Source organism: Marmota flaviventris, chromosome 10, assembly GCF_047511675.1.
Source record: "Marmota flaviventris isolate mMarFla1 chromosome 10, mMarFla1.hap1, whole genome shotgun sequence".
Lineage (NCBI taxonomy): Eukaryota > Metazoa > Chordata > Mammalia > Rodentia > Sciuridae > Marmota > Marmota flaviventris.
In genome coordinates, this window is record NC_092507.1 from 34,897,876 (window position 1) to 34,908,206 (window position 10,331).

The following is a 10,331-nucleotide window of genomic DNA, read 5'->3' on the forward strand; positions in this document are numbered from 1 at the left end:
GAAAATAACAATGAAAACCAACAGTGGGAGGTAGGACAGTAAAGGGGGGAAAAATAATCAAAGAGGAAAATAAACCATGTTTAGTAACATAAATAAACAAATATGGCTGGAAGAACAACCCATATCTCAATAATAACCCTAAATGTTAATGGCTTAAACTCACCAATTAAGAGACAAAGGCTAGTAGAATGGATCACAAAACAAGACCCAACAATATTCTGCCTACAGGAGACGCATTTGATAGGAAAAGACATACATAGGCTGAAGGTGAAAAGTTGGGAAAAATCATATCACTCATATGGACTTCGGAAATAAGCAGGAGTGTCCATACTCATATCAAATAAAATAGATTTCAAGCCAAAGTTAATCAAAAGGGATAAAGAGGGACACTACATACTGCTCAAGGGAACCATACACCAACAAGACATAACAATCATAAATATATATGCCCAAACAATGGTGCAGCTATGTTCATCAAACAAACTCTTCTCAAGTTCAAGAGTCTAATAGACCACCATACAATAATCATGGGAGACTTCAACACACCTCTCTCACCACTGGACAGATCTTCCAAACAAAAGTTGAATAAGGAAACTATAGAACTCAATAACACAATTAATAACCTAGACTTAATTGACATATATAGAATATACCACCCAACATCAAGCAGTTACACTTTTTTCTCAGCAGTACATGGATCCTTCTCAAAAACAGATCATATATTATGTCACAGGGCAACTCTTAGACAATATAAAGGAGTAGAGATAATACCATGCATCTTATCTGATCATAATGGAATGAAACTGAAAATCAACGATAAAAGAAGGAAGGAAAAATCATGCATCACTTGGAGAATGAACAATAGGTTACTGAATGATCAATGGGTTATAGAAGACATCAAGGAGGAAATTAAAAAATTCTTAGAGATAAATGAAAACACAGACACAACATATCAGAATCTATGGGACACATTGAAAGCAGTTCTAAGAGGAAAATTCATTGCTTGGAGTTCATTCCTTAAAAAAAGAAAAAACCAACAAATAAATGATCTCATACTTCATCTCAAAATCCTAGAAAAAGAAGAGCAAAACAATAGCAAAAGAAGTAGAAGGCAAGAAATAATTAAAATCAGAGCTGAAATTAATGAAATCGAAACAAAAGAAACAATTGAAAAAATTGACAAAACTAAAAGTTGGTTCTTTGAAAAAATAAACAAAATCGACAGACCCTTAGCCATGCTAGCGAAGAGAAGAAGAGAGAGAACTCAAATTACTAGCATACGGGATGAAAAAGGCAATATCACAACAGACACTTCAGAAATACAGAAGATAATCAAAAACTATTTTGAATCCTTAGACTCCAATAAATTAGAAGATAGTGAAGGCATCGATAAATGTCTTAAGTCATATGATCTGCCCAGATTGAGTCAGGAGGATATAGACAACCTAAACAGACCAATATCAATTGAGGAAATAGAAGAAACCATCAAAAGACTACCAACTAAGAAAATCCCAGGACCGGATGGGTATATAGCAGAGTTTTACAAAACCTTTAAAGAAGAACTAATACCAATACTTTTCAAGCTACTTCAGGAAATAGAAAAAGAGGGAGAACTTCCAAATTCATTCTATGAGGCCAACATCACCCTGATACCTAAACCAGACAAAGACACTTCAAAGAAAGAAAACTACAGACCAATATCTCTAATGAACCTAGATGCAAAAATCCTCAATAAAATTCTGGCGAATCGGATACAAAAACATATCAAAAAAATTGTGCACCATGATCAAGTAGGATTCATCCCTGGGATGCAAGGCTGGTTCAATATACGGAAATCAATAAATGTTATTCACCACATCAATAGACTTAAAAATAAGAACCGTATAATCATCTCGATAGATGCGGAAAAAGCATTCGACAAAGTACAGCATCCCTTTATGTTCAAAACTCTAGAAAAACTAGGGATAACAGGAACATACCTCAATATTGTAAAAACAATCTATGCTAAGCCTCAGGCTAGCATCATTCTGAATGGAGAAAAACTGAAGGCATTCCCTCTAAAATCTGGAACAAGACAGGGATGCCCTCTCTCTCCACTTCTGTTCAACATAGTTCTCGAAACACTGGCCAGAGCAATTAGACAGACGAAAGAAATTAAAGGCATAAAAATAGGAAAAGAAGAACTTAAATTATCACTATTTGCAGGTGACATGATTCTATACCTAGCAGACCCAAAAGGCTCTACAAAGAAACTATTAGAGCTAATAAATTAATTCAGCAAAGTGGCAGGATATAAAATCAACACGCATAAATCAAAGGCATTCCTGTATATCAGCGACAAATCCTCTGAAATGGAAATGAGGACAACCACTCCATTCAAAATATCTTCAAAAAAAATAAAATACTTGGGAATCAACCTAACAAAAGAGGTGAAAGACTTATACAATGAAAACTACAGAACCCTAAAGAGAGAAATAGAAGAAGATCTTAGAAGATGGAAAAATATACCCTGTTCATGGATAGGCAGAACTAACATCATCAAAATGGCGATATTACCAAAAGTTCTCTATAGGTTTAATGCAATGCCAATCAAAATCCCAACGGCATTTCTTGTAGAAATAGAGAAAGCAATCATGAAATTCATATGGAAAAATAAAAGACCCAGAATAGCAAAAACAATGCTAAGCAGGAAGTGTGAATCAGGCGGTATAGCGATACCAGACTTCAAACTATACTACAGAGCAATAGTAACAAAAACAGCATGGTACTGGTACCAAAACAGGCGGGTGGACCAATGGTACAGAATAGAGGACACAGAAACCAATCCACAAAACTACAACTATCTTATATTTGATAAAGGGGCTAAAAGCATGCAATGGAGGAAGGATAGCATCTTCAACAAATGGTGCTGGGAAAACTGGAAATCCATATGCAACAAAATGAAACTGAATCCCTTTCTCTCGCCATACACAAAAGTTAATTCAAAGTGGATCAAGGAGCTTGATATCAAATCAGAGACGCGCCGTCTGATAGAAGAAAAAGTTAGCTATGATCTACATTCGGTGGGGTCGGGCTCCAAATTCCTCAATAGGACACCCATAGCACAAAAGTTAATAACTAGAATCAACAAATGGGACTTACTCAAACTAAAAAGTTTTTTCTCAGCAAAAGAAACAATAAGAGAGGTAAATAGGGAGCCTACACCCTGGGAACAAATCTTTACTCCTCACACTTCAGATAGAGCCCTAATATCCAGAGTATACAAAGAACTCAAAAAATTAGACAATAAGAGAACAAACAACCCAATCAACAAATGGGCCAAGGACCTGAACAGACACTTCTCAGAGGAGGACATACAATCAATCAACAAGTACATGAAAAAATGCTCACCATCTCTAGCAGTCAGAGAAATGCAAATCAAAACCACCCTAAGATACCATCTCACTCCAGTAAGATTGGCAGCCATTATGAAGTCAAACAACAAGTGCTGGCGAGGATGTGGGGAAAAGGGTACACTTGTACATTGCTGGTGGGACTGCAAATTGGTGCAGCCAATTTGGAAAGCAGTATGGAGATTTCTTGGAAAGCTGGGAATGGAGCCACCATTTGACCCAGCTATTCCCCTTCTTGGTCTATTCCCTAAAGACCTAAAAAGAGCATGCTACAGGGACACTGCTACATCGATGTTCATAGCAGCACAATTCACAATAGCAAGACTGTGGAACCAACCTAGATGCCCTTCAATAGACGAATGGATAAAAAAAAATGTGGCATTTATACACAATGGAGTATTACTCTGCATTAAAAAATGACAAAATCATAGAATTTGCAGGGAAATGGATGGCATTAGAGCAGATTATGCTAAGTGAAGCTAGCCAATCCCTAAAAAACAAATGCCAAATGTCTTCTTTGATATAAGGAGAGTAACTAAGAACAGAGTAGGGACGAAGAGCATGAGAAGAAGATTAACATTAAACTAGGATGAGAGGTGGGAGGGAAAGGGAGAGAGAATGGAAATGGAAGGTGACCCTCAGGGTTATACAAAATTTCATACAAGAGGAATTGAGGGGAAGGGGGAAAATAATACAAGGGGGAGAAATGAATGACAGTAGAGGGGGTAGAGAGAGAAGAGGGGAGGGGAGGGGAGGGGAGGGGGTAGAGAGAGAGGAGGGGAGGGGAGGGGAGGGGAGGGGGGATAGTAGAGGATAGGAAAGGCAGCAGAATACAGCAGACACTAGTATGGCAATATGTAAATCAATTGATGTGTAACTGATGTGATTCTGCAATTTGTATATGGGGTAAAAATGGGTGTTCATAACCCACTTGAATCAAAGTGTGAAATATGATATATCAAGAACTATGTAATGTTTTGAACAACCAACAATAAAATAAAATAAACTCCCCCCCCCCAAAAAATAATAACCTCCCAAATGTTGTGCTCCTTCAAAGAATCAGTTGCATTTGGTATATTTACACAGCAGTGTTAGAAATACCAGGATGCCAAAAGGAATCAAACACGTGCTTGGAAGTAGCTTGGCAAAATGAACTTACTCTGCAGAAAGGCGTGCTACCAAAGAAAATCCAGCAACCAAGTACATTGAGCAGGCAGTCTGCCTGTTTTTATCCCTAACACAGCTCTGCCCCTGGATCTGATAGGAAGAGCTTTGGGTTACAGTCTATACGATTAGCAAATTTTAAAATTGGGGAGGGCAAAAAGAAAGGCTATAATTAAAATAGCTACAATGGATCTTACATCCCAATTAAGGCTAAACACTATATTCTGAAAATGGACTACTGAATTTTATATTTCTCACAGCAGGCAAAATGCTTAAACTAGGGAATGTAGCTAGGCACAGAGGAGCACACCAGTAGTCCCAGGACTGGGCAATATAATAAGACCCTGTCCCAAAAAACAATACACAGCCATGTGTGGTGGCACCCACCTGTAATCCCAGCAGTTTGGGAGGCTGAGGCAGGGGGATCTTGAGTGCAAAGGCAGCCTCAGCAACTCAGCAAGGCACTAAGCAACTCAGTGAGATCCTGTCTCTAAATAAAATACAAAAGAGGGCTGGGGTTGTGGCTCAGTTGTTAAGTGACCCTGAGTTCAATCCCCAGTATCAAAAACAAAAAACCTAGAGAAATGTATATAATTTTTTTAAAAGAGAGAGAGAGAGAGAATTTTTAATATTTATTTTTTAGTTTTCGGCAGACACAACATCTTTGTTTGTATGTGGTGCTGAGGATTGAACCCGGGCCGCACGCATGCCAGGCGAGCGCGCTACCGCTTGAGCCACATCCCCAGCCCCAGAAATGTATATAAATATAGGTAAATCTCAAAACTGGAATGTTACCAGGTGTGGTGACACAAGCCTGTAATCCCAGTGGCTTGGAAGGATGAGGCAGGAGGATCACAAGTTCAAGGCTTGCCTTAGCAACTAAGGGAGGCCCTAAGCAACTTAGTGAGACCCTGTCTCTAAATAAAATACAAAAATGTGCTGGGGATGTGGCTCAGTGGTTAAGTGCTTGTGAGTCCAATCCCCAGCACCAAAAACAACAACAACAACAAAAAAAAAAAACCTAGAATGTTGAACAAGAAAAGCAAATTGCAGAAGGATGAGTAGATGCCATTTACATGAAGTGTGAATATATGCAAAAAGACACTGTATTAGGGTACTACAGAGACACAGAATTTATTTATCTATGTATGTATGTATTTACTTATTATGGGAATTGACTCACATGATTATGGAGGCTGAGAATGCCCATGGTCTACCATGACAAGCTGAAGAACAAGAAAGCTGTTGTTGCCATTTAGTCTGAGTATAAAGGCCCAGCAACCAGGAGCACTGATGTCCAAGTAGGAGAAGATGAACGTCTCATCTCAAGCAAGAAGCAAATTTGCCCTTCCTCTGTCATTTTGTTCTATTCAAACTCTCAACAGACTAGATGATGCCCACCCTCATTGGTGAAAACATATCTTCTTCACTCAATATACCAATTCACATGCCAATCTCTTCCAAAAACACACAAATATACCCAGAGATCATCTATTTACTATTTTATATATTTTATGTATGTAAATGTATAGTATGTTTAGTGTATGTATATATACTAAACATACTATTTCATATACACATGTATATGTATATATATACATATGTATTCATATATAACATGAATATAATATATAATATTTTATATATATTATATATAGGTGTGCTGTCATTTTGTGACAGCCTGCTATAATCTGCTATAATCACTATGTATAGAACACCTATTATAAGCCAGGAACTTTACAGATACTTTTTTTTTTTTTTTGGTACCGGGATTTGAGTTGTTCAGGGAACAGAAGCTAGGTGTGGTGCATCCAGGGTGGCAAGGGCAGGCCAGGATGCTGAGACAGAAACACGTTTTAGGGTCAGATGAACCTGGGTTCCAGTCTCAGTTCTACCATTTCCTGAGTGACCTTGAATATGATATCTAAGTTTGGTTTTCTTATCTGTGAAATGAGAATAGCAATAATTACTTCATAGGTCTGTTGTCAGGATTAAATAAAATAGGGCTGGCAGTGTATCTCATTGGTCGAACATTTGGCTAGCGTTTATAATGCCCTGGGTTTATTCCCCAGCATCACCCAAAAAAGAAACAAAGGATTAAAAAAAATAGTGTCTGGGACGGGTGTGGTGGCTCATGCCTGTAATCCCAGTGTCTTGGGAGGCTGAGGCAGGAGGATTGTGAGTTTAAAGCCAGTCTCAGCAATGGCGAGGTGCTAAGCAACTCAGTGAGACCCTCTCTCTAAATAAAATACAAAATAGGGCAAGGGTTGTGGCTCAGTGGTCAAGTGCCCGAGTTCAATCTCTCATACCAAAAAAAAAAAAAAAAAAAAGCCAACTTCTTCATCTTCTTATTCATAGCTATTTATTCATTCATTTATTGATGGTGTAACAGAAGGTATTGGTGCCCTATTTATGTGCCAGAGGGCTCCTGCAGCTTGTAAGAATAGTAGATAGTTTGTATCTCAAACACTGGCATCTCTTGGCCTGAGGACTTCATCTGGCTGCAGGAGGATTCAGACCATGTGCAAGGCAGCCTGAGATTCTAGGAAATTAGCACTGTCTGGAGCAAAACCCAACCAATATGGGATGGGAGTTGGAGGAAAATACCTAGTTTCCTTACCCCTTGGTGGGACAATTTGGGGTATTTCTATAAATGTATAGAGGGTATCTAGCAGGATACCTCTTTTGCCCCCACTTGTACCCTCTCACTAATGTACCTTTTTGTGCATTCTTTCCTTCTCTGACTCACTTTCCTACTCCCTTACCAAATTTGGGGGGATCACCCTCCAATAAGTTACACATGCTTGTCTCAGAGTTTGCCTTAGAGGAAGACTGACACCAAAATCTTCCTTTGCAGTTTCAGCAAATCCTTCTCTCAGGTCTCAGACTCGGTTCATGCTCTTTGCTCTCCACTGCTCCAGTTTTTTGACACCTTTTGTCACAGGATCCTGGAGCCTTTCCAATTGCAGTTCTGACTAGGCCAGTTCCAGCAGCTCAAAGTTGACTCCCTGAAGGTCATTGTCTTCCTTACTCTCAACACGCCAGAATATCACTGAATGTCTGCTTCATGAGCTGAATTACTGAGAGTCTTTCTTACATTTTAACTGATTAATCCTCACCATCTCCCAAGAAACCCTGTTGTTGAGAATAGCTGCTAAAATCAAGACAAAATGTTGTGGCAAAGTCAATATAAATTCTTCCCTAGTTCAAACCAGAAATTAGCTAAGAAAAAAAAATCCAACAATTTGTTAGACTTAGTTATTAATTTCTGACAATTTTCATTTTTTAAAAAAACATTTTAATTTGTTGGGCACAGTGACACATGCCTGTAATCCCAGTGACTCAAGAGGCAAGAGGATCACAAGTTTGATGTCAGCAATGTCAACTTAGTGAGAGCCTATCTCAAAACAAAATAAAAAGGACTGGAGCTGTAGTTCAGTGCTCCTGAGTTCAATTCCCAGTACAAAAATAAACAAAAACTATTCAATTATACAGGTGCTTTGTTTAAGAGTATGTAGATGAATTGAGGCAATTGTTAAATATAGTTGTTCCTTGTCATCTGTAGGGATTGGCTCCAGAACACCTCCTTTCCCCTCAGATACTAAACTCTGTGGATGTTCAAGTTCCTTATATGAAATGGTGCAGTATTTTCATATAACCTATGCATCTTCCCATATACTTTAAACCATCTCTAGATTAGTTATAATACCTAATATAAGGTAAATGCTACATAAATAATTGTTATACTGGGTTGTCTAGAGATCATGACATTTTCAGTACACATGCAATTTTTTTCAATACTGTATTTGTGTGGTTGGTTAAATCTGCAAATGCAGAACCCACAGATGTGGCAAGCTGACTGTAATTTCTGGTTTTTTTTTTTTTGTACCAGGGATTGAATCCAGGAGCACTTGACCATTGAGCCACATCCCCAGCCCTATTTGTATTATATTTAGAAACAGGGTCTCACTCAGTTGCTTAGCGCCTTGCCTTTGCTAAGGCTGGCTTTGAATTCGCAGTTCTCCTATCTCAGCCTCTCAAGCTTCTGCGATCCCAGGCAAGTGCCGCTGCACCTGACAATTTTTGCTTTTTAATAAAATGAAAATGCATTGCTGAAATGAAAACAAACAGACTGGTCCAGGACCCAGAGATATCTAAAGAAAAACAGGCCCCATTGTTTTAGTGAGGTGCCTTTATGAGACAGCATAGAGTATATAAGCACATAGATTTTGAAGTTAGGTTACTTGTCTTCATCTTGGCTCTAACACTGCCTAGTATGTGACCTGGAGCAATTTACCCCACCTCTCTATTTCTTGGTCACCTTAATTATGAAATGCTGATAATTAAAGTACTTACCTCATAAGATGGGGATGGGGGGATGATGATTTTGCTGTTGTTGTAGGCTGATCCCTGCTAGCTTTTCATGGTCATCTTCTTCCTCCTGCCCACCACTTCCTCCTCCTTCCCCTAATCAGCCACTTTCTCAGTCCCATCCCTCTTCCTTTACTGCCTGAGTTCAGGTCAGTATCTTCCCTCATTCACTTGTGCTCTGATGCTTCCATTGCACTCCACACCTCCCTCTGTCTCAGCTTTCTTCTTCAGTTTCAGGACATAGGTATACAGGAGAGGCATATTCATAAGTCTAAGAAATGAAAATTCAAGAAGATATATAAGAGAGCTAAGCATGTAGCTCAGTGGTGGAGCACTTGCCTAGCATGGTGAGGCCCTAGATTCAATCCCTACTTCTGTCAAAAAAACAAAACAAGGGGCTGAGGTTGTGGCTTAGTGGTAGAATACTTGCCTAGCACGTGCAAGGCACTGGGTTCGGTCCTCAGCACCACATAAAAATAAAATAAGTAAAATAAAGATACTGTGTCCAACTACAACTTAAAAAAATATTTAAAACAAAACAAAACAGTGGAATGAGTGAGGATCAAGGCAAGGCAGGAAGACTGGGTCAGATGAGAGGTTAACAGGTAGGAAGGAGAGTTAGAAGGTAAAGTAGCCTAGTGACTGTGATTTATTCCAAGAGTCCCTCAAAAGGGAAGCACTAATCTTGACCCTTGACCTCTTTTCTCCCTAAGGAGGTTTTTGTTTTTTTCAGGGCCTCAGGTGTACTCTTATTCCAGGTGTCTGGAAGGAGTAATTGAATCACCTGTCTCTCTCCCAGATAAATGTGGCAGGCTTGTTGCTTCTGAAGAAAAGTTCCTAGGAAAGGAGTTCTGCTCCTCTGGTTTTCAGCCTGCCTGATCTTGCAGTATCATCTTGGCTATATCTCCAGGAGATAAGAGTATTCTGCTTCTTATCTACAAAACACTGGCTCTCTAGCGGTAGATCTAATTTAGATTACAATCTCCTAAAATCATGTCTAGCAGTGCAGCATAGAAGAAAACATAAACTGTAGTGTCAGAAAGATATGAGTTCAATTTTCAGCTCTGCCACTCACCAACCATATGACTTTGAATAAGTCATTTAACCACTCTGAGCCTCAGTTTCCTCAAGGAGATTAAAATATCTACCTAAGAAGTTTGGGAAAGAGTTGGATGATATATGAAAGCTCCATAATACTGTGAAGAGTGCTACTGTGACAATTTGCTCATCGTTATTGTCCAATGCCAGGCATAGAGTATGCCCTCAATTGAATGAATGTGTAGGTATCTAACAGCCTATTGCCAGGTATCCCTTTGTCCAGGGAACGTTTAGTAAGGATTCTGGCTAAATGGAATGGCACTGTGCCCTGATATAAAAAAAAAAAAATCACTACATCAAACCAAA